The sequence below is a fragment of the Pan troglodytes genome, chromosome 2 (assembly GCF_028858775.2).
Source record: "Pan troglodytes isolate AG18354 chromosome 2, NHGRI_mPanTro3-v2.0_pri, whole genome shotgun sequence".
Classification (NCBI taxonomy): Eukaryota; Metazoa; Chordata; class Mammalia; order Primates; family Hominidae; genus Pan; species Pan troglodytes.
In genome coordinates, this window is record NC_086015.1 from 181,626,158 (window position 1) to 181,650,613 (window position 24,456).

The 24,456-nt window shown below is 39.2% G+C and overlaps 1 long non-coding RNA gene across 1 annotated transcript in view; it reads left to right on the forward strand.

Annotated features, from left to right (window-relative positions):
- The window catches only part of LOC101059541 (uncharacterized), a 37,969-nt gene that overhangs the window by 12,395 nt on the left and 1,118 nt on the right, over positions 1 to 24,456 (forward strand). The window lies entirely within an intron of this gene.

Below are 24,456 nucleotides of genomic sequence, written 5' to 3' on the forward strand. Positions count from 1 at the left end.
ATATTACATTTTAAAGCTACTAGATATTTTTGAATTAATATTGCCATGATTTTTCATATTTAGGGGCCGGTAAATTGTATCTTTCACATCTGCTAAAAAAGCCATACATCCCTGGCATTATATCTGTATGTCCACATTGGCCAGTATATAATAAAGGACCTACTTAAAAATTTATATATGTACATATGATGTGTGCAGATTTAAAGTAATGAATCTAAGTTACAGGGTCAGGTGTACTCTTCTATTTTCAAAATATTTATATTTTATTTTAATATTTTACCTGATTTTAGTAACAGATTTCTAATGTTAAGAAGCATAGCATCCAGGTATACTATTGCAGTTTCTTTCCCTATGGCTTCCAACATTTTCCAATGCAGAGCTGACCTTTTGTCATTTACATACAACTCCACTTAGAGATAGTAGGATTCATACAATGAGACCTGCCATAGAGTTGCTTTCCTGCACAAGCTGTCGGGAATTAAACAGTGTTAAAAGTGCACACTTGAAAAATACTCAGTGAGTTGCAACTAAGTGAAATAAAACAAAACAAGAAAGGCAACCATTTTTTTTTCCCCAAAAACTGTGTGATGTGGTTTGGATGTCTGCCCCTCCAAAAGCCATGTTGAAATGTGATTCCCAGTGTTGGAGGTGGGCCTGGTTGGAGGTTTGGATCATGGGGTGGGGCTGGGGGGTGGGGTTCCTTCATGAGTGGTTTAACACCATCCCCTTGATGACAAGTGAGTTCTGACTCAGTTCACAGGGGATGTAGTTATTTAAGAGTCTGGGGCCAGGTGCAGTGGCTCATGCCTGTAATCCCAGCAACTTGGGAGGCCAAAGCAGACAGATGACCTAAAGTCAGGAGTTCAAGACCAGCCTGGCCAACATGGTGAAACCCCACCTCTATTAAAAATACAAAAATTAGCCGGGTGTGGTGGCAGGCACCTGTAATCCCAGCTACTCAGGAGGCTGAGGCAGGAGAATCACTTGAACCCGGGAGGCAGATGTTGCAGTGAGCAGAGACGGTGCCACTGCACTCCAGCCTGGGTGACAGAGCGAGACTCCATCTCAAAAAGAAAAAGAAAAAAAAAAAGAGTCTGGGACTTCCCCCTTCTCTCTTTTTCTTGCTCCCTCTCCTGCCATGTGACTTACCTGCTCCCCTTTTGCCTTTTGCCATGATTGTAAGCTTCCTGAGGCCCTCACCAGAAGCAAGATGCTGGAGCCATGCTTGTACAGCTTGCAGAGTCTTGAGCCAATTAAACCTGTTTTATTTATAAATTACCCAGTCTCAGGTATTTCTTCATAGCAACTCAAGAACAACCTAATACACTATGTCAATAATCTTGCCATCCGGCCTTCCCCAAAAGCTTTCTATCAGAAGCATATGGTAGGAGATTTTAACAAGAAGGGAATGTAATTTAACTATAAATGAGATTAAGTCCCAGCTCATGCACACATCTAAGCAGATTTTGTGAAGAAAGAGTTTTTGTGGGGGAAACATCTTATTCAAAGTATGAAGACATTCCTGTTTGAATACTTTAAAATAGTGTTCTAAGTTTAACCTGAAAAGCCAATTATCCCAGAAAACACCCAGGAAATCAGTGTGAAGACAGGCATCAAAATTAAGCTACCAATATTTCCCTATTCTTGCCAGTTATTTCTTTTTTGTTTCTGACTCTGACCAAGAAATGGAGCAACAACGGAAATCATGGCTTGTCTGGATACTCTTTCCATATCAACAGTGACAGTGGGTGGTAGCTCAATTAATAGACATTCATTCATTCACCTATTTATTGCACATTGATAGTGAGAATGTGGTCTGTTCTTAATGCTTGAGATACAGAGACATCTCTGCCCTAAAGAAGCTCAAAATCAGGTATAAAGCTATGAATCAATTATTTATAAATTGGAATCAATATATCAACAAAGAAAGTGATAAAGTAGAAGCCTGTACAAATGTAGAGTCACAGAACAGAGAAGAAAGAGATTAATAACATTTGCAGAGACTCAAGAAAGAATCATCAGGAAAGGTAATATTTCTTCTAAGCATGTAAAGATGAGTAGGAGTTTACCAGACGACGGAAAACTCATTCCAGGCAGAAAGAAGCCTGTGTGCAAAGGCCCATGGTTTGAAAAAAACTAGTGTATTTGGGGAACTTACATTTAGCTTGGGTTTCCTAGAGCTGGGAATACACGTGTCTATTGAACACTTGAAATGTGTGTAGTATCAAAAGTTAATTAACATGATAATATTCTGGGTAACCTATTGTTGTTTGGAGGTATTTCTTTTATTTGGTTAGTTGGTTTTTCCTCTCTTAATATGGCTACTAGAATATTTTAAATTTCATATGTAACTTGAATTATATTTTTATTGGACAATGCTATCATAGAGTATAGAAAACAAAGAACTAATTATGAGAGATAAAGGTGGATTAACAGGCAGGGGCCTATTATGAAGAGCTTTATGTGACATGAAAGATAGTCTCAACTTGCTCTCCAGAAAAATCTCATATAATAATCAAAGAGCAGTCATGGGAGGTAGTGTGATAGGGACATTGCAGGGGTAGGAAAATCTTGCAAAACTCCTAGGAAGGCAAAAAGGAGAGGATTGAGGCAAGACTCCAAAGGTAATCACCACTTAGGTGGGTAGATCTGCATAATGAGAAGAGGAAGATTAGTTGGACGGAGTGATCACAGCCCAGAGCATAGCACATATCATTTTACAGTGGCTTGCATCACAAGTTCTCATCATCCAATTATTAGGACTTTGTATTTCCCAACGGAAGCAGGAAATAGTGCCTGGCTGCACTCTAGACACTGTAACTGCAGGTTACACTGGGCCTTGTAACGGCAATGTGACTTTACTTAATGAACACTCTTCCTATCATTTAATACCCAACTTGGGAATAGATCTTATCCTGGCAGATAACTGGTCATGCTCTCCAGGAACAAGCAGAAAATTGAAGGAAGTGATGTTTTCAAGGCAGCAGATGGCACTCTTTTCTATGCTTCAGTACTAAAAGTTTCAATGAAAGAAGCTCTGTCTTCTATAGAGAATCAAAAATTTAAAAGACTGCAGCACTTTTCAGGAAAGTGAGGGATGCTTGGTTCTGAAGTCTAATCTACATAGAAATGTTCATGCCAAGTTCTAGAAATTTATTTATTCTAAGGAAATGATTTGAGAGAAGGAGGGCATGGAAAACATATGCATAATAATGGGCATTGCAGCACCATTTATAAAATTAAAAGCAATATAAATACTCATAGATAGGATATGGGGAAATTTTTGTCCATGTAGTTAATATGATACAATACAATATAATATAATATAATTAAACCATAAAAATGACAGCAGTTGAAAAATGCTTCTTGGCTAGATACAGTAAAAATGGTATTTATCTGAAACAATCTTTGATCTGTAAATATACAAAAAGTGTATGTATTATACATGTACATATATATACAGACATGAATATTAGACTGAAATTTTTGATACAGAAATGAACATAGTTGTTTAAGGGCGCTGGGATTATTAATGCCCTTGTTTTTCACATTTCAAGTAGTATCTAAGTAATTGCCTAAATATGACAGCATAGCTTCCCCTCCTAAGAGAGACTTACCCAGGAAGCCCCAGGGTAATCTGTGCTTTAGGTAAATTTGAAATAGGGAAAGAAAGTTAAAGTAGTCAAAGACTCACCAAAGCTCTACCAGGTGGTCAGGCACTGGGAAAATTGACCTAGCACAGTGTCTAGAGCTAGCTTTCTCTAGAGTTGCTGTTGGACCTGATGCAGCATTTCTTACCTTCCTCGAGGATGCTGTTAAGAAAGAACTGGCTACTCGAAAGTGAAGCTCTGGTGTTTCAATTCCAGAGCTTGCATCCAAAAAGTACATGAGGTTGTAATGATGGATAGTTGTTGGAATAACCATTGTTCTCACTGGTCCCTAGAAAGGGATCTGTGGCTCTGCAATGGGGAGAAAGACAGGTTGCTGTTTGCTTCTCATGTCAGCAGTATGGCTCAGAAGGAAGCACCATACCCACAGTCACCCCAGGGAAGTATGAGGCACAGTCTCCAAACACCACTGAGGCATCGCCGCTGCAAGATTGATTCTGCCTTAGGGGAGGCAAGACAAGGCTGAATGTGCAATGTGTAACTACCATTCGCTGAGCCTCCATTGTTAAGCAATCTTTGTGTCAGGTGCTTTACGCATGTTATATGCCTTACCTTCAGAGCAACTCTAGACAGGTTTTACAAGCCCCACTTTGCCCAGGAGGAAACTGAGACCCAGAGAGATTGATTATTATATCCAAGCTTTCTTAATAAGAAAATTACTGAGTTGAAATGAAACTCAGTTATCTGATGCCATGCTCTTTTCACAACACTACATAAATGCAAACGGTCCCCTCTCCTGAAACCTGGCATGCACTGGCTCCTGGATAAGCTTCTCCTTAACTATAGACTCTTAGGGGCTAAAGAAATGAGAGCACAACAGAATATTGAGTTTCAAGTTACTCAGAACTCCCTCAGGAAAACTTCCTTGTTTTACAAATGCGGAAAATAAACCCCAAGGGGATAAGATTCTATTTTAAAACAATATTTGTACAGTACTGTTATGGGCTGAATTATGCCTCTCCAAAATTCATATATTGAACCTCTATTCCCTAGTACCTCAGAATATGACTGCATTTGGGGTAAGAGTCACATTTAGGTTAGTTTTTATAAAATGAAAGGGTTGTATAATGTCAGAGAACAGGCTTTCATTCTAAATGAGATTCTTTCTCCTTCTGAGGTTAAGCTAAGTAAAATGTCTTTTGGGCAGAATCACAGAACATTAGAGACTACTTGTTGAGATTATCTCACCTTTTCTCATTGTCTAGATGAATACATAGGACCAAAGAGAAAGAATTTTTGCACTTATTGTACCAAGATATGTTCCTTTCTTTCATGAAATTGAGAGTACAACAAGTAATTGGCAGCACTTAGTGTCAGTATTGCTCTTATGCATTTAACTATAAACAGAAGGGAGAATATTTTTAATGTTTTCTTTACTTAAAAAAGAAATCCTACAAACAAGTTGATATTCTTGTGTCACAATAAAAATCCTCTTTCTGTTCCCAATTTGTCAAAAGGACAAGAATTTTCAAGCTCTCGACAGGACCCTTAGAATTTAATCCTTTTAAAAAAAAAATGTTTTGTTTCTACTGAGAGTTCTTCTCAATTATGTCCAGTAGGTGGCATTACTTTAACCACACAAAGCAAGAAAACCATGAAAAAGCCAGAATAATTCTGATACAGATCAGAAGCTCTCAAATGTTGGCTTCAGACTAGCAGTATCACCATCACCTTGGAACTTGCTCAAAATGCAGATTCTTGGGCCCTACCCCAGACCTACTGAATCATAATCTCTAGGGGTGGGCCCCAACAATCGTGTTTTAATAAGTGATTATGTTGCATGCTAAAAGGTGAGAATCACTGAGATAGAAAATCAAGTTTGCATGAAAATCAGACAATAGTTTTTCACATTGAGGCAACATGATAATATACATTACAAATGTTATTTCCTAATGAATGCAATATTCTCTTTTCAGAGTCAACAGCATGGACAAACCTCAATCACCAATATCATTTCTGTTGGCCTTATTAATTACTTACTATGGGCCTAGTATTTCACCAGTACCAACTCATTACTCTTTATAACAACCCAGCACGGCCAGTGCTCTTCTCTCTCTTTTTATAGGTGAGGAAGTAGAGGCTTCGATGTCACAAGACTGCCTCTTATTACGCAGCAAGTAAATGAGAAGACAGTACTCAATATCGGCGAGGTCTTGACACCAAAGCCCTTGCTTTTCTTCTTTATGCCCATGTAGGGTTGTCAGATTTAGCAAATAAAACTACAGAACATACGGTTAAATTTTAATTTCAGATAAACAACAATTTTTTTAGTATACATCCCATGCAGTATTTGAGACATACTTACACTGAAAATGTTATTTGTTATTTATCTGAAATGTGATTTGATTAAGAATAATTTTATCTGGAAACCCTATCCTGTTGTCTCTATCTGTGTGCATTCCAATCAGTTGCAGAAAAAGGAACTAGAAAATAATCTTTCTTAAGGGTTATTAGGAATAAATCTGAGCGTGGGCCTCACTCCAGAAGCTGCAGTTTAACGTCAGTCCCAGGTGATTTGTACGCACATTACTGTTCAAGGAGCAGGGGCCTTAGAATGTTTACAATCCAAAATGACTGTGGTCTAGAGCTAGGGACCAAATTTAAAGACCCCTCCAGACCTGAGAGTCTATGAATCTATGAGGGAAGTGAATGTGAGATCGAATAGCAGTTTACTATTTTTTGCACTTACTTAAAATTCTGATACAACTTTATATGAGGCAACAAAAATATTTAAAAATCAATAAATATTTTCTTTATGGAATTACAATACTTGATTAGGTTTTTGAGGATAGGAATAAAATTAAGCAGAATTTTATGATTCTTTTGCAAAGCATTACAAGAAATATCTTTAATATTGGATTTGAACTCTCTTCAAATCAAGTCACAAACAGAATATTTACAGCAGAAATAATGCTACTCATTTTATAAGTAAGAATACTTTTGTTTAAATCCATAACATCAAGTATGAGATGCAGAGAGAGTAACATAGTTTCCCAAATGATACAAGTACTTATTCATTCCATGTTTATTGAACACCTGGGGGAGGTGAAGGGTGAAGGTGTGTTACGATAAACATCTGCAATTCATGTGGGATGTTATGGCACCCCTTTATGCAAAACTTTAAATAAATGGTCTGTTCCAGGAACCTGCTTCAAGTTGCTGAGACAAGAATGACATCCAGGCTGGGCGTGGTGGCTCAGGCCTGTAATCCCAGCACTTTGAGAGGCTGAGGCAGGCAGACTATGATGTCAGGAGTTTGAGACCAGTCTGGCCAATATGGCGAAACCCCGTCTCTACTAAAAATACAGAAATTAGCCGGGCATGGTGGCGCACGCTTGTCGTCCCAGCTACTCAGGAGGTTGAGGCAGAAGAATCACTTAAACCTGGGAGGCGGAGGTTGCAGTGAGCTGAGATCGCGCCACCGCACTCCAGCCTGGGTGACAGAGTGAGACTCTGCCCTGCCCCCCCAAAAAAAGAATGACATCCAACAGTTCCTCCTGCCATGCCTACAAAAATCATTACAGCTCAAATAAACATATGGGTCAGCTCATTTAGCAGACATGTATTAATTTCCTACTATGTGCCAGGCTTTAAAGAATGGGCTTATATGTGAGAAAAAAGGGGCAAGGAAATATCATCATGTGCCATGATCCAGTGGACTAGGAATGATGGTACTATCCAGGACAGAACCTTGAAATGGAGAGAGACATGTGTGTGCGTGTGTGTGTGCGTGTGCGCATGTGTGTGTATGGGGTTGGTGAAGAGAGGTTGGATACAACATCAGGAAGCCAGGCTGGGGGATCTGATTAGAAAACTTCTGCAGTCTCCAATCTTGGACTTACTATCATTGCCTTGCCTCTAGCCACAATTAAAGAAAAGTAATTCATTTCCATCTGCCTGGTTTTAAGTAACTGGAAAGTCTTTCTGCTTTAATTCGTATGCATTTTCCATATTTTTTTCTCTCTGACATTAATTTGCACGGGGCTTAGAAAAAGGTACTTCACTAACTATTAACCATGGTACTTAAGAAGTTGGGGACTTTCAAATCATTAATCATATTAAAAATATATAAATCCACCTCTCTTCATATTTGGCCCACAGAGGTTCACGTTATGAAAAGAGTTTTAGTGATTTATTTGGTCTTGAACCGCAAGGTTCTGTTTTTCTTAAATCCCTATAAACAGTCTACATTTTGGACACTGAACAAGTAAATGTATGTTGCATTTTCTCACTGAATCCATAGGGTTATTAAAATGTATACTTATTCCCCAAATAATCCAAGCTCAAGCACTTGAATAAGAATACCTCAAGGCTTTCCTCTTTCATTTGCTTTGTGGACAGCAACTACAAGGCAGGGATGAGTCAGCACGTGTGTCCAGCTAGCAGGAATAGGCAGTAGCCCTGGTTTATGCTAAGCCATAGGGGAATTTTGCAGTCATTTTGTGCTGCACTGTCCAGGTTTTTCAACATCAGTGGAACCTTTTGTGTTTCACCCACTGTATGGAAAAATCCACGACTGTCCTAAGAAATCTGAGAACAAACACCCATCTGCCTATCCTTCCAACACAGGCTATTAACCACAGTAGCATGTACCCCGTTCTGGGCTGATACTTAACATTTTGGGTTTTCATCCTTACAAATTTACATAATAGTATGTGTGATTATCTCAATTTGACAGAGGAAAAGAAAACACAAGGTCAATCAGCTAACCAATGGCAAGGGGAATCTAACAGATCTGTCAAAAGCCAAAGTCAGTTTTGTGTTCACTAAGATGTACTATTTCCTTACTCCAGATAAAATGTAATAAAAAACAAATGAAAAAAAAGCAGACTTGGAAGGAAAAGGTGATGACTGTGGCAAATGGGCAATATTAGGTTCGAGTGTGGAGCGGGGTGGAGCTCAGAGCAAAGTCAGCCAGCCAGGCCTACTGATTATGTAAATATTAAATGTGTTTATACCAGTGTTCATTAATCTCCCTTTGCACCTGATGGGAGGTAATTCTCCATGGCATTTCTGTGAGTCTTGTGACAGCTTTTGTTTACGATGATCTTTATAGCAAACAGCCTTGGAAAGCAGATATGGTGTCTAGTGTACCTCTCTAGGATAGAGAGAGGGAAGATTTGTTTCCTGACCAGGACAATATAGATAACTTCTTCCCCAAGGGACAAAGATTCGGCATGTTTTCTAGCATCCCTCTTGAGTGGCTTCCTAAGTTCAGTGTTCCCCAGCTGTGACACAACTCACAGTGTGTACAGAATCCACCAGGACCTGGCTTCGCCTGGGCCCCAGGAAAACTGGAGAGTAAGGGGAGCTGAAGCCGACAAGAAGCTCATGCTGCCTGTTGTCCCAGGAGCAATCAACTGAGTAAATCGATGTGTGTTCATTGTCTCCTTACCAGTCAAACCTATAGAATTCTGCAGAGCTGACCTAAAACCTTCCTGATGCTGCTTAGGGACTGCTTGACAGCATAATCAGCAACTCCATCCCCATCCCTTCTCCACACTTCTTTGTCTTGTTCTGAGCCTGGGCTTCCTTGCCTCTGGCTTGCTGGTTAGGATTGGCATAATGGGATGTACTAGGGGAGATGGGGAGATGGGAAAATGGGAAGAGTGAGAGGTCAGGGTATTTATTCTTCTTGCTCCTTCTCTGCCTCTGTGGCTACAGCTCCTGCTTGTAGTCTCTCTTTCATAGTCAGACTCTGGTAAAAACAGTGCTCTTGGAAAAATATTATGTCACTCTTGCTAGACCTTGGGTATATCACTATTAAGAGCTTTCACCAGCTGGGCACAGTGGCTCACACCTGTAATCCCAGCACTCGGGGAGGCTGAGGTGGGTGCATCAGGAGGTCAGGAGATCGAGACCATCCTGGCTAACACGGTGAAACCCCGTCTCTACTAAAAATAAAAAAATTAGCTGGGCGCGGGGGCGGGCGCCTGTAGTCCCAGCTACTCGGGAGGCTGAGGCAGAAGAACGCCATGAACCCGGGAGGCAGAGCTTGCAGTCAGCCAAGATCATGGCACTGCACTCCAGCCTGGGCGACAGAGCAAGACTCCATCTCAAAAAAAAAAACCTTTCACCCTGCCAAAATCTCTATAAAGAGCTTTCACAAAGCTATCTGCAGTAAACTATTTTGGATGTGCCACCTTGTTTTTAAAAATAAGTTAAGGCAGTCTCTTACGTGTATGAAACAGGTTATACACATATACATAAAATACTGCTTTTAAAACTGTAAACTACCTCTCGTCCTCATCGTACTGAGTCTTTGCAGCCACCTTGGACCTCCATAAGGCAAAGATACTTGCCTTAATTTATGGTACTCTTGGGAAGGCTTTGACTGGACTGTGTTACAAATGCATTTTCACCTGCTCCTGGCCATTTGTTTTGATGCCTATAGAAGTCCTGTGGGTGGCCATGTTAGTGGCCATGTTAAAGATGCCCTCTTTGTCAGCATGCATCTCACTGCACCTCTTCTCGCAGATAGTTATGGTTCTCAGTGTGCAAATAATACACTTTAAGTCTTGGTATAGTTAAATAAATGTAAAGAAAATTTAAAAAGGACCACAGCATAAAAACTTTCTACATAAACTTAGATAATTTGAGGAAACTTCAAGTGAACTCAGAACCACAGTTGGTAGTTGGACGAGATCTCCAAAGATGTTTAATAAAACTCTCTCATTGTATAGTTCATTTGATTCTTGGAAAACGAAAATTGCATGAATTCATTTTAGTCCCTGTCATAATCATCACATTTTCCCTTTTTTAAATATTATTTCTACAATGCACCAGAAGAAATTACAAGAACAGTTCTAAAATTCCAAACTAATAGAAAAGTATATTATCCCAGTAGTACATACGAAGAGAAAATTACTAAGTGCTTTGTTTCCTTTTGTTGACAGTAATTACGACGATGAGGCTATGATGCTCATGCTAGGTCTCAAAGGATGAGCAGGTGTGGACCAGGAGGATGAGACTGTACAATGGCAGCTCTAACAGAGCAGGCAGCCTAGGCAAAGGCCTGGAAGGGAGAAAGAAATTGATGTATCCAGGGAGCTAAAAGCAGGTCAGAATTATAGAAGCATAAGCTAGAATTGAGGGAAAACAGAGGAGAGAAAGGTGAATGCTACCATTTAAAATTATCTGTTTCTAGCCACACAGCCAGGTTTTCTCACTATAAATGCCTGCCAGCACTGGGCTGGAGAATAACCAAGACCAAAAACACTCAGGTTCTCAATTGACCAAACAATCATGATTAACTATTTGAGAGCCCTATTTCCATTAATAGTTCTTTAGCACTTGCTGCGTGTCTAAGCACCACGACAAGTGATTCTATCAAAATCCTAAGTAAGTTGATTCAAATTAAGTGGTCATTATGAACCAAGGTCAATGCATCTATTGAGCAGTTTCCATCACCAGTGTCTCTCCGAAGAGTTGTTTTTTTATTCTCTCCCATGAAGTCTAAATCCAAAAAGCATCTAGATCAATGCAGTTCAAGATAAAGGCTGGGCTCTACATGGATGAATGTGAGTTTGCACAAGGAGTTGTTAGTGGATAATTACCGTTTCCGCAATCTACATCAGTAACTCCTAAAGCCTCACCTAAGTAGCCATACAAATATAAGTAAAAATAGAATGCTTGTTACTTTGATACAACCTCCAGGCAGGTTGCCCATCACTTAGCACCTCCCCAAAATCCAGTGTCTTCTCTAGACTTCTCTATATAGAAATGTGACCTAAGTAGAATTTCTGCATAATATTTTTAAGGGAGGAGTTTTGAGAAAGAGAAAAGTTATCTCAGAAACTAGGACTTAAAGTATAATTTTAAAAAAGAGGAAAAAAAGGTAGGAATGAATAAAAAGATACTATGTTTCTGCTAGCAAACAATTTATATTATAACTAAGTAGATAATTATTTTAAAAAGCAATTAATAAGAGACAGTTAGACAAGACCCTTTGGTTTAATGCTGTGCTGCTGCCATCTTGAAATTCTTAATGACTTTTAAACAAAGGGTCCCATGTTTCCTTGTATTGGGCTCCACAAAGTATGTCTCTGCTCTTGCCTGTGATATGGGAGTCCTCAGATGGGCAGGCATTGCATGTACAACTGGTCAAGGAAAGCAAATAGAAAAGAAAGACTTAATCCAGGCTTTAAATAAAATTTAAGAGGTAAATAATTTAGGCAAGGGGAGGGGGGAGACTTAAAATTCTGAATTAATACTCTTCCTGGGAAAACAGCAAAAAAAGTAATAATAATAAATTAAAATTAAAGCCTAAAATTAATCTCCCAAAATGGTTTCAAAAAATAAGTTACTCTGTTTAGGCTTTGCCTGTTTTCTCTGACTTAAATAGCTAGTATATTTACTTAAATCTGCATTGTTGCTTCAGCTTCCAGAAAGGATTTATTATTGTACACAGACCATGAAATAAGTTCATAATTATCAGAGAATTCCACAAGGTGTCAGCCTCAAGCTAAAAGGATAAATCCAACGCTGGGAAATAGTTTTAATTTTAAGAAATGAAGATTTGAAGTCTCCATTTTGAATTCTGTGTCTGGGGCCTATAGTAATGTAGCAGCCCCTATTTGTTGGGTGCCTCGTACATGCTAGGCACTTAACATACATTATTTCTAATCTTTAAAATAACCCTGTGCTATGGTGTGAATGTTTATGTTCCCCCCCCAAATTCATATATTGAAATCCTAAGCCCATTGTGATGTTTTCAGGAGGTGGGGCCTTTGGGAGGAGATTAAGTCATGGGGCAGAGCCCTTATGAATAGAATTAGCATCCCTAACAAAAAAGGCACAGGGGAGCTTATTTGCCCCTTCCACCTTGTGGGGATGCAGCTAGAAGGCACCATCTATGAGGGAGCAGGCCCTCGCCAGACACCGAATCTTCATGCACCTTGATCTTGGACTTCCCAGACTCCAGAACTGTGAGAAATAAATTTTTCTTGTTTATAAATCACCCAGTCTATAATATTCTGTTACTGGTGCCCGAATGGACTGAGATATCTCTATTGATTTTAATCCCCATTTTACAAATGAAAAAATAAGGTTAATGAGTGTTAAGTCAATTTCCCAAGGCATACAGCCAGAATCAATATTCAAAGACAAAACTATCTGAACCCAAATCCTGTGCAATTTCTGCCATACTGCCTCCAGGCCTCAAACAAACAAAGCAGTAAAAAGAGTTCAAGAATGGATATAAAACAAACTCTGGGACTGTCTCCTGTCCAGGCTCTATTCTACAGCAGCTAAGGGTGCTGGACCGTCACACTGGACCTAATCAACATCAACCCAGCAGCTCCTGTCTCCTGGGTTTTTGAGAACAATAGGGCTGCCCACCAGGGCAACTCCCAGGCTATAGAACCCTGCAAAAGGGCGTTTCAATATCCACTGGTTTTCATCATCATCTATTATTATTGTTATCTAGTATTGTATAAGTTTCAAAGTAATGTTTGGTGTAAATCATAAGCATTAATATTACTGTTGCTTCCAGAAGTTCCTGATTTCCCAATCACACCGGCAGGAATTTCTGCTCTCAGGAGCCTCCTCTATAGCCGTAGTTTCTTGACCCAGACCTACAAACTTAGCCCTTTGCCTTCTGAAGCTCTGGGGCCATTCTTCCCTTATTTAGAAGGTGATTCAATATTAAGCTTACGGCTGATTGTTCTGTGCAACATTGTAGTTGAACCTTAGACAAGCCCCTGTCCGTCCCAGGCTCTTGTCATTTGGACCCATTGCTTTGTTGTGCTGAACTTGAATCCATGCCTTGGGAAGGCAACAACTAGCATGAGGATTAATATCTCTGGCTCTGAGTTTGAGTCCCAGTACCATCACTTTTAGGGTGACCAACCATCCTGGTTTGCCTAGGATTGTCCCGGTTTCAGCACCAAAAAGTCCAGGATCCCATGAAATTCCTTAGTCACAGGCAAACGGAGATGGTGAGTCACCCGAAGTTTACTTCCTAACTGTGCAACCTTGAGCAAGTCACCTAACCTCTCAGGGCCTGATATGTAAAATAGGTAAAATACTAATATTTACTTTATCACATCATTTTGAAGATTAGATGAGTTATGTATACAGTGCTTAGCATAGAATAAGCATGCAATACATTTTAGTTAATAATATTATTACTCTTGGCCCGCTAGTACTCACTCAGCCTATCATTCTTCTAGAGCTCCTAGGACTGGAAGATTGCTTTGTTCTTGCCAATCATTTCCAAGAAAGGGAAGTCCTGCCCTAGAGCCCAAGATAAAAAAATTGGGGCCCTTCCTGCCCTCTATCTACCCTTGCTTTTTCATTTTTCTTGTTCCTACGCTATCAGCTCTCCTACTTAACAAGCCTCTGGGAGCTCTTTGTTTTTAAGCATCAGTAACCATTTTGACAGTTCACACTCCCAAAAGCCTCAGTGACCATGAGAATGTCCCTCTAAAAAGGCAAAGCCAGTGATCATGGGCCCAGGAGGGAAGGTCTGAGCCTGGTGGTGCCTAAAATCTGAATGTGGCTGAAAATGTACACCCTGATTCTATTCATGGGTATAATAACATGAATCTAGCCTCGAAAATAATTTTGTTGACTTGGCCAATAATCCTTCTCAATTCAACTGCATCTAATGTCCTGTGTAATTAATGATCTTTCTCCAGCCAGGCATTTAATGGCTGTCATGTTTGACTACACTTTGACATGTATATCTTCATCATCATTATAAATATTGCATTTTACTACTTTATAAAAAAATTATATGCATAATTAGATTCTGTTTTATTTTATAAAATAACGTTATTTTTCTTTGCAGCAAGAAAAGGAAAAGATGGCTAGAAGTGGTGCCTGCTCTATTTTCTTTTTCCATCTTCTGTACACTTGTGTTTATGTTCAAACACATTAAAACTATATGTACATATTGCCTCACTTAGGAAAGCTTGCCAACACATTCTGGCTATATGTTATCTACTACTCAGGAAATCATAACCAAGAGTCTACAACTGAAAATAGCGTGCTTTATTTCTATCTTCTAAAAAGATACTCAGGGTTTATATTTCCTCTTCATAGGATACTGTCACTAAATTTTTAGGCTTTGTCGTTTTAAGTACAATCAATACCTTGGGGCAGTAATATCTATATTTTATCCATTATCTTCTTGTCTAAAATGTCTTATTAAACAACTGAATGGCTGATTTGCACAGGAGAGCCATTTTGGATAATTTTTAATGCAGATTTCTGTGTAGCTCAAGTCTACCTTCTTCCCAAGGCTTGACTAAAGTTCTCAGGTTATTACTCAGTAGACTTCCTTCTTCCTGTTCCAGCCTAATTTTGTATTCTTCTCTGAGAAGGGGATACAAGATGGATCCCCAAGAGCTGCAGTCCCCTCTGACTCTGTGGGAGAGATTCACCTATCTACACAATATCTAGGCCAATTCTCTGGTTGGCTGCATAGGCCCAGTCTGAAGAGAGAGCTGGGGTTGGAGTATTTGCTAGTTCAGCTGGGGAGGCATCTGCATCTGGATCCCTGATCCACATGCTATGATTAAACAGGAACCCTCAAAAAATTAAGGTATTACTACAGATGATCTCTCTATTAACCTCCAACCTTTGGGTTTTACGACTTTGTGATTGAAAATGAATGGACTTGAGCTATAAAAGTTACAATATACTCATGGTGAAGAATAGGTCTATAATGCTGGAATGGGAGGCTCTGGTTTCTGGAAAAGTCAATCAGGAAACGACATAGTAGGGATAGAGATGGCAGGAGCTTGAGTGTGGAAAAAGAGAGAAGAACTTCAAGGCACTTTCCTTTGACATGTTTGAAGGAAACATTGACTGTGTCAGCATTACTTGCCCAGCACAATTGCCAATATACTATCAGGAACACCAGAGACAACAAAAAGGACTCACCTAATGAAAGAATATTGTCTTATTCTAAATCAATCAATCAATCCTTTAATTAAAGACTTCTTGGTCCTATGCAGGTGAATATATCACCATCACGCCAATGCACGTTTTTCTTGTTGTGAGCATCTGTTCTTTGGATATTCCCAGAAATGAAACTTCAAGGGACATAAAATCCTGCAACCTTAGGATGTTAGACCTAAGGATATTAGCTAATCATCTAGCTAATCTCCTTTTGCAGGTGAGAGAACAGTTCAAATTGTGAAGCACAGGTGTATCCAGACAGGCCTTACCTCTCCAACATGTTTCAGGATTATAATTTTTCATTACCACAAAGAAGAGAGGTAGAAAATTACAGGATTTGAATGTAATAATAATCCTTTAAAAATACCCCTTGCTCTTGATCTCTGAATTATTATACCAGTTCCAATAAGTTAAGGTTGTCATTAAGTTTTAACTTAATCTCGAAAAGAACAAAGAAAGCTACATGATCTCACAAGGAGAAATACATGGAAAATTTTCCAGCTCATTGCCCCTGACTTTTTATACAATTATGCATTTGTAAATCCTAATTGTACCTCTGCGATCTGTATCAGCACACTCTATTGGAAGTGGCTGTCATTATGATCTCAGACCTAGCACAGAATTCCTGAAGTACCTACATTCCTAGAAGACATGGAAACTTTCTGAGAGTCAGAAAGTTCTGTGCAATTTCAGATTGGTTCATTAGCATAATTGTTTCAACATTGAAAAGAAAGATTCAGGCAATTTAAGATGTTTATGTAGAAAAATATGTCTATAACTGTCTCCTCGACAACGTAACATGGAAGAACCACTGATTCACTGTCCAGAATCACCTCATCAATAGCAAAAAGAGCTTCCACTTCTTTAACTGTTGCTCACAAGTATTGGCATCCTGCCTATAATTTCTTTCTTGAAGAAATTCTGTTCCATTAATTCTGAAATTCAGGCACTTCCATATACTCACTTAATCTTACACATCCATGCTAAGAATAATTATTCACTTAAAAATGAGTTGATGGCTCTAAAGAATGACAGAGGGATCCAGCCATACCGTTAGTGGTAAGTATTCCAATCTTTGACTCAGTGGATTAATCACTACCAGAATGAAACACGATCTCACCCACAATACTGGATAAGGTATAACTAACAATGATATAATGGTATTCCAGACTTTTGTATAAATTTATTCCATTTCCAGGTTTCCTATATGACTTACTTCCAAATCAGAAGATTATCTCTGCTCAGAAAATAAAAGTTAATAGCTTCCCAAGAGAATGGAAACATCAAAGACAGAAAGCCTTACTTTGATCTGGATTCCTCAAGGGTAGGGAAGGGAGGATGAGTTCACCCAAGAATAAAACAAAACTTTACACCATGCAGCCCCCATCTGACTTGTAAAGAACTTTTTCTCTCAGGCCTCATTTATTCACTCTTTCGTTCATTTGGCCAACATTTATTGAGCACCTACTATATGCCAGGTACTAGGACAACATCAGGAATTCAAAAGCAAATAAGCTATGTTCCTTCTCTCAAGGAGCTCATCATTAATCAGCCATGTTAGCAAATAATTACAGTGCTCCATTCAGGCTGATATCTACAGTAAGTGCTTATGTAATTCATGAGCAGATCACACAGATCAACCTTCAACGCTTTCTGTACTTATTGAATTGGTATTAGTATCTCCGCATATCCCCTCAAAGAGTAACAATTTCATACTTTGGATGATTCTTTCAATAATGCTTTGCCTTTGACTAAAATAATCAATACCTGACCACAAAGATGCCCAAAGTTATTAACCATGCAATTTCACATCTTTCAGGAATTTAATCCCACACTTGCTTCCTCCTCATACACATACACACACAAAGCATTTGTCTCACAGTGAGTTAATTCCCGAGTGCTTTTTCAGGCTCCCTTGGCCTATAGATACCATTCAATTACAGTGACAGGCAGTGAGTCCACTTACCACCTGATACCCCAAAACGCTTCAGGAACATCAGGTAGGTAACTCTTGACATCAGGAAGACTGACCGTTAAACCAAATCCTAGCTATAGGACTGGAGTTTAGAGGCATGAATTTTCTACTTGTACAGATATTACAAGATCAAGAAAATAGTCACTACTATTGAGTCCTCATCATAAGCCAGGCATTGTGTGTTAAGTATTTAGCAGGTATTATTTCATCCTCACAAAAATGAGGTAGATACTGTGTATTAGCCCATTTTCATGCTACCAATAAAGACATACTCAAAACTGGGCAATTTACAAAAGAAAGAGGTTTAATTGGACTTACAGTTTCACATGGCTGGAGAGGCCTCACAATCATGCTGGAGGGCAAGGAGGAGCAAGTCACATCTTATATGGATAGCTGCAGGCAAAGAGAGAGTTTGTGCAGAGCAACTCCCGTTTTTTAAAACTATCAGATCTCATGAGACCCATTCACTAGCACAAGAACAGGATAGGAAAGACCCACCCACATAATTCAGTCATCCCTCACAGGGTCCCTCCCACAACACATGGGAATTATGGGAGCTACAAGATGACATTTGGGTGGGGACACAGAGCCAAACCATAACATACTGCTATTATCCCCATTTTAGAGATAAAGCAATTGAGGTCAAATAACTTGCTGAAAGCTACATAACAGTAAGTGGTGAGGCCCTGATGGAAAGCCCAGCATGCTGACCTCAAAGCCCACTGATTAGGAGAACATAGTTAAAGAAACTGGAACCCAAGATCTTAGGGTGGCACTATTAGGACATCTGAATGCTGACTTTAACTTTTCATATGTCCTTTGAGGACAAAATTTTCCTTAGATTTTGATGAACACCAAGTGCCATGGCAAAAGTCCATTAACCACACAATTTTGTCTCATCTTAGTAGAGCCTGATTTGCACAGCCACTGCTTCCAAATTTTACTGTTTCTGCTGTTTCACAATGGCTGTTTATAAAGCTTTTCTCTGGTACAGATGTAAAAGACAGTAAGGAGTTCTGAAAGGATCAATAGGACTATAAAAAATAGATTTTCAAGTTTTACCATCGCTGTCTTATGAAGTTAGCCCTTTATTTATTTATTTATTTAGCTATGAGTGAGTACAATGCTGATTGCACCTGAAGAACATTTTATATTCTGTTTCAGAAACTTGTTAATACCTTGCTTATTAATTAGAAAATAGTGTGGGTGCCTTGTATTCGGGCTAGGAAAGAGACTCCCATTGCCCCGAGTCTCCACTAAAACAGAGCACAGAGCCAACCACCTTTAACATCCAAAAATGAGCCTCTTAGGCATATCAAAGTAAGTCTAGCTGAGAGCTGTGTAGCAGACAGCCACAGGGCCCCACCATGATTCATGGTGTCAGTATGAAGTCCCATGTCTGTCATCTGGGGGCAATGTTTGTGATGATGGCATATTCTGCCTTTCAATTCTCACTTTCCTCTTAAGGAAGACTGCTCATTTTTATCCTCTGAGCATGTTCCTAACAAGACGGATGTACCATCACACATTTAAGGAGGAAGAAAAAAGGGCAACTGCAGGAGTTCAGGTAAAAAATGAAAGCTGAATCATTCACAGTAATATCCCAAATTTATATCCCTTAGTATCACAAACTGAATTACCTCTATAAACATTAGTTTAGAAAAACAACTTTTCACTTACAGCTGCATGGTAAAGAACCACATCACATCCATACAGGAAGGATCTTATTTTCAATCTAATGTGCCAATGGCAGTTTCCAATAAGAAGAAGCAATTTGCCAGCCTTGCCAATTACAATTTGTCCTTGGCTGAAGATGACAGCAAAGTCTGTGCCTCTGGTTCATTGAAAACATCAGAAAGATATCCCTAATACTCAGTCTGTTTCTCTGTGAAGTTAAGCATTAAGGAGGTGATTAAAATTCAGCTTAATTTTGGTACCAAATCAAAGGAAAGACATTGCTATCTGATGGTAGGGGAGGGTTTCAAAACTATCCAAAGCAGCAATGACATGCATTTACATTCCAAACCCTGTGGATGACATTGAAGCTTGGTGCCTCCAGTTTCATCCTCGCCAGGAAGCGGCTGTTCTGTATCCTATGGATATAGGGCTACAGGAGGTATCGACACTTACTGCACACAGATTGATTTAAACATGCAGCTCTTGCCTCACTTAATACCTCTTTTATTAAAAGATGACCCTTGGCCATGAAAGAAAGGTCTGGGAAGAAATGGCTCTTATTGTGACACTGATTTTCTGTGTAATGATCAGAAAATTATTTTCCTTCTTTTTGCCCAAGCTATAATGTTAAGACACATCAGAGAGTTGATTTGTGAGGTTGCTATGATGACAGAATCACATGAAAAAGCAGATTGGAGGTATCTGCTGTGTTAATAGGCTTTTAAAGATAAGTAAACCGATGACACCCAAACAATTATCCAAGAAAACACTTTTGAAGTTGATCTGCCACTATTACATCAATGCAACACTGGATTATTAGTGTGAGGAAGTGGGAGACTTTGCTTGCTAATTAAAGGTAATACTTATGTCCTGACAATGATTTGATGCACAGGAAATTAAGCCTAAATTATCTCCTCTGGTTCAAGCATCAGATAAATGTTTTAGGGAGAGACATGATCTGGTGATTTATTTATTAATTCAATAACCCTTCATTGAATGTCAACTCCATGCCTGATTGGCTTCACTAGAGGCACAAAGGTGAGTAAAACTGGGCTCCTGCCTCAAAGGACTTGCAGAAGACTGAAGGGGGCGCACCTGCTCCTCAGCCCTGGCCACTACACTTGCCCTCACTTGGAGGCTCACACTCTCCACGAGCTGCCTGCCCACTTTCCATGCTGATCTCTGTGGGAACACACTCTACTCCATTTTTACCTAATTAACTCCTACTTATCATTCAGATTTTAGCTCTGTGCCTGGCACATGGTATTTGCTCAATAATTATTATTGAAGGAATGACTAAATGAACAAAACATCATAATACAATACAAGAAGTTCTCAGATACAGGAGGAAGCAAACAGCTCTTGGGCGCTGGGACCATGGTAAGGATATCAAGGAAGGCTTCACAAAGGGCATTTGAGCTCGTGGTATTTGAGATAGATTTTGAATGGAATTGAAGGGTAAATAAGGGCAACATGAAGAGAGGGTTACAAAGTGGTGAGAAAAGAAGAAAACTTATACTAAACAAAGGGAACATCATCTGCAAAGGCATGAAGGTATAAATGAGAATGAAGTGTTGGGCAAACAGCAAGTTTAGGGTGACTAAAACATAGAGCACATTGAGAACAGTTTAAACTGGAAAGTATGTATGAACTCTATGTTGAAGGCCTTAGATGCCATAGTTAAAAGTACTGATTTTTTTCCTAAGGTGATGGGAAGTCTTTGAAGGCTTATACATAGGTGTATCCATTGAGATTCAGAGGCAAAGTAAGTGAAAAACAGTAACCACTCTAGCTTAAGGAGAAAAAGAAGAATTTATTAAAGAATACTAAGTAGTTCAGAGACACTCTGGCAGAGACTGTGAGTCCAGACTTAGAGACTCCAGCAAAGACCACTGAGCACATACTCTAGCGGTCACATCAAGACCCTGGGCACTAGTCAGCACAACCTCCACCAGTGCTCTAAGAAAGCCATTCCTGTCACCCTCAACAGAAATGAATTCCACACAGCACCTCCTTCCTCCCATTGCTTTTTTTCTAATCAAAGTCATGCTTATATTCTTCTGATTGGCCCAGGTCTTATGCCAGCACCATAGCTGCAAGGGAGACTGGAAAGTGAATTTCTGGCTTCTAGCTAGGAAACCATGATGTGAGAAATTCCAAGCACAGAAAAGGTATTTCAAAGAAGCTAAAAGGCTACAAATCATAGAAACTATCCACTGCCACATGGAAGATGCATAATCAAATTGACATCATAAAAAGATTCATTTGGTAGCATTATTGAAAATGGATTGGAGAAGAGGAGAGTTGGGAGACAAGGGGATCAATTTGGAAGGTTAGAGCAGGCAAAAGACGAAAAGAACATAGACTTTAGTGCTGACTGTGGACACAGAAGAGTGAACACAGAACAAGGATATAAGATCTAGGAAGCAAGAACCTGGTCTGTCTTTTCACTTCTGGAACAACAGCACATAGCAGGTGTTCAATAATTTTTGCTTTTATTGTTAAAGAGTAATTTACATACAATAACATTCACCTTGCTTGTGAATTTTGAAAATTGTGTATCATAATGTAACCACTACCACCATCAAGATATAGAACAGTTCCATCACCCCCTAAATTTCTTCATGTTGCCCTTTCATAGTCAATCTCACAACTCCAGCCCCTGGCAACCGCATACACACAGTATGTAACCTTTCGAGTCTGGCTTCTTTCATTTATCATAGTGTGTTTGAAGTTCATCCTTATTGTGGTTGTATCAGTACTGTGGTACATTTCTGTTTTTTCCTTAGTAATATTCCATGGTACAAATATACCAGCATTTATCCAGGCCCCAGTGGAAAGATATTAGAGTTGTTTCTAGTTTGATGGAAAATAAATCATCCATGTGTTTGTTCCAAAATAATTTTTATTTCATTTGGGCAAATACCTAAGAATAGAAGCACTGGGTCATATTATCAGCATATGATTAACTTAATAAGTCAATTATCAGCATATGATTAACTTAATAAGTTAATAAGTTACTGGAAACTGTTTTCCAAAAGCAATGTATTAGAGTTTAAGTTACTCTGCATCCTTTCATGTACTTGAGATTGTCATTTTTTAAAGTTATTCCAATAGGTATCCAGTAGTACCTCATTATGGTTTTAGTTTGCATAATAGGTATCCAGCAGTACCTCATTATGGTTTTAGTCTGCATTTCCCTGAAGACTAGTCATGTTAAACATCTTTTCATATTCTTATTTATATTTGATTGATCTTTTTTGATAAGATGTTCAAATAGCTTGCCGTAACTGTTAAATAAATATTTGATGAATTCATAAGCAAACTTAAATAAAGTTACCTCCACCTGAAATAATTGGACATTGCTAGGGAAAGGGAAAGGATGGAGTCGAGGAGCACACCACACTTTTAAGTGAATATTGATTAAGAGAATTTAGCCAAAGGATTTAGAAAGCATAACCAAAGATGGCTGTTCCTGAGCCTAACTAATTATTACAATTCAATAGTTTGCACCCAAACCTAAAATGCATAGAACTGGATAGCTTAATAATGCTTCCTAGAAATTTTCTGCATTTGTAAAAACAGATAAACTTCAATTAGTTTTTACCTCCTTCTTCTAAAATAAATAAATAAGTCTTGAAAGCCAATCCCATATCATTCACCAGGAAATGCTAGCAGTGGCTCAGTGTTTGCTCTACCAAAGAGTACTAAATAAAATATTCAATCACGAGAAAGAGAAACGTAAAACTGCAAGCTGTAGGCCCCAGAAGCTAATTAAATGGTTGGTCCTTTGTAATCACCTTCCCTACAGTGAAGGAGGCTGAATAGCAAGGTCAAGAGATTAGACTTTGCTGCCTTCTGAGTCATTGAAGAACCACAGGATCTTGGACAGTAGGCGATAGCTAATAGCTGATGGAAGAAGAGTTGCTTTCTTTGCCTAGGACTTCCAGATTATAAAAATAACACTGTAGGTTGCATCTGAGCCAGGCCAGCACTCCACTGGGTCTCTTGCTGCAGCTGGGAATGAAGATTGCTGCATGGCCAGAGCAGCTGACAGTCGAGGGAAGCTGGAGCCAAAGAGTAGACATGGGCCCGCCAGCATTTGGAAGCTTCATGAAAGATGAACTAATCTTGTTCTCCATTTAAACAGTTATAGTAGAACAGTAGACATCAAGACAAACTGAAAGAAGAAAATAAAATATGGAATACATATCATAGTGTTACTGTGAAGTAAAAACATTAGCTGAAAAAAAGTGCACTGTCCCTTGAATCAGCCCAAGCAATATTATGAAAAGGCCAGGCTAGGGGGTGTGGATTTTCTCCGTCCTCAATTGAATCTTCCACTGGAGTAAAACAACAGTGTGGAGACCTCAAAGATCACTGATTTCAGCCCTCACTTCCTCAATAATATGCGTGATAGAAGGGTATAAGAGAGTTTATGACTCCCCCATGCACAGGAAATTATTTGGTAGCATTACAAGTTAGAACTTGGATCTGGTGATTTGCCACTCAGTCACTCTGCCAAAAATGTCAGCGAGAAAGAATGCAGCCCCAGTATGGGGTCTGTAACTACACACTTCCCAAAATTTTGTATAGGGTTTTTGATAAAGCCTTTGCTTTATCCTACCCCTTTCTCTGCTCTTAAAAAATAAATAAGTTAGCAGAGAACTTACCATTTAATAATTTTTAAACACATGTTATACTTAATATAAGAAAACACTCTATTTAGTGTAAAGCTAAGAGGGATGAAAGAGAAGAAACAAAATTAATAGAAGAGAATTTCCATAGCATGGTCTTGTGGCAATGGCTGTATCTGGAGTTAGGTGTTAGTCCATGAACTCGGAAAAATACTCCTGGGGTTCTGTTTGTTACTAAAATGAACATGTTAATGCTTTCATATTAGGGATGTTGTTGGCTTCTCCAGATCTCCAGGATTGTGCACATTCTAGGTCACACTGTTGCAGGACTTTTCCTTAATTCAGCTAAAGATGGGGTGCTTTGTCCCACGGCCATGAAAATTCAGGCTCACAGACAATTTGAATGATGAGTGAGACAGGGTTTTATTGGGTGAAGAGGAAGAAAAGGGGGAAACAGGGACTCTTGCTAAGTCAGAGTCCCTTCTAGAGCACTTCACGCCCACTGTTCGAATCCCAGGCTCCACACAGGAAGAGGAGGAGCCAGACTCCTCCCTGCTACAAACATCGTAAACTTCATAAGGCTCCACCTCAG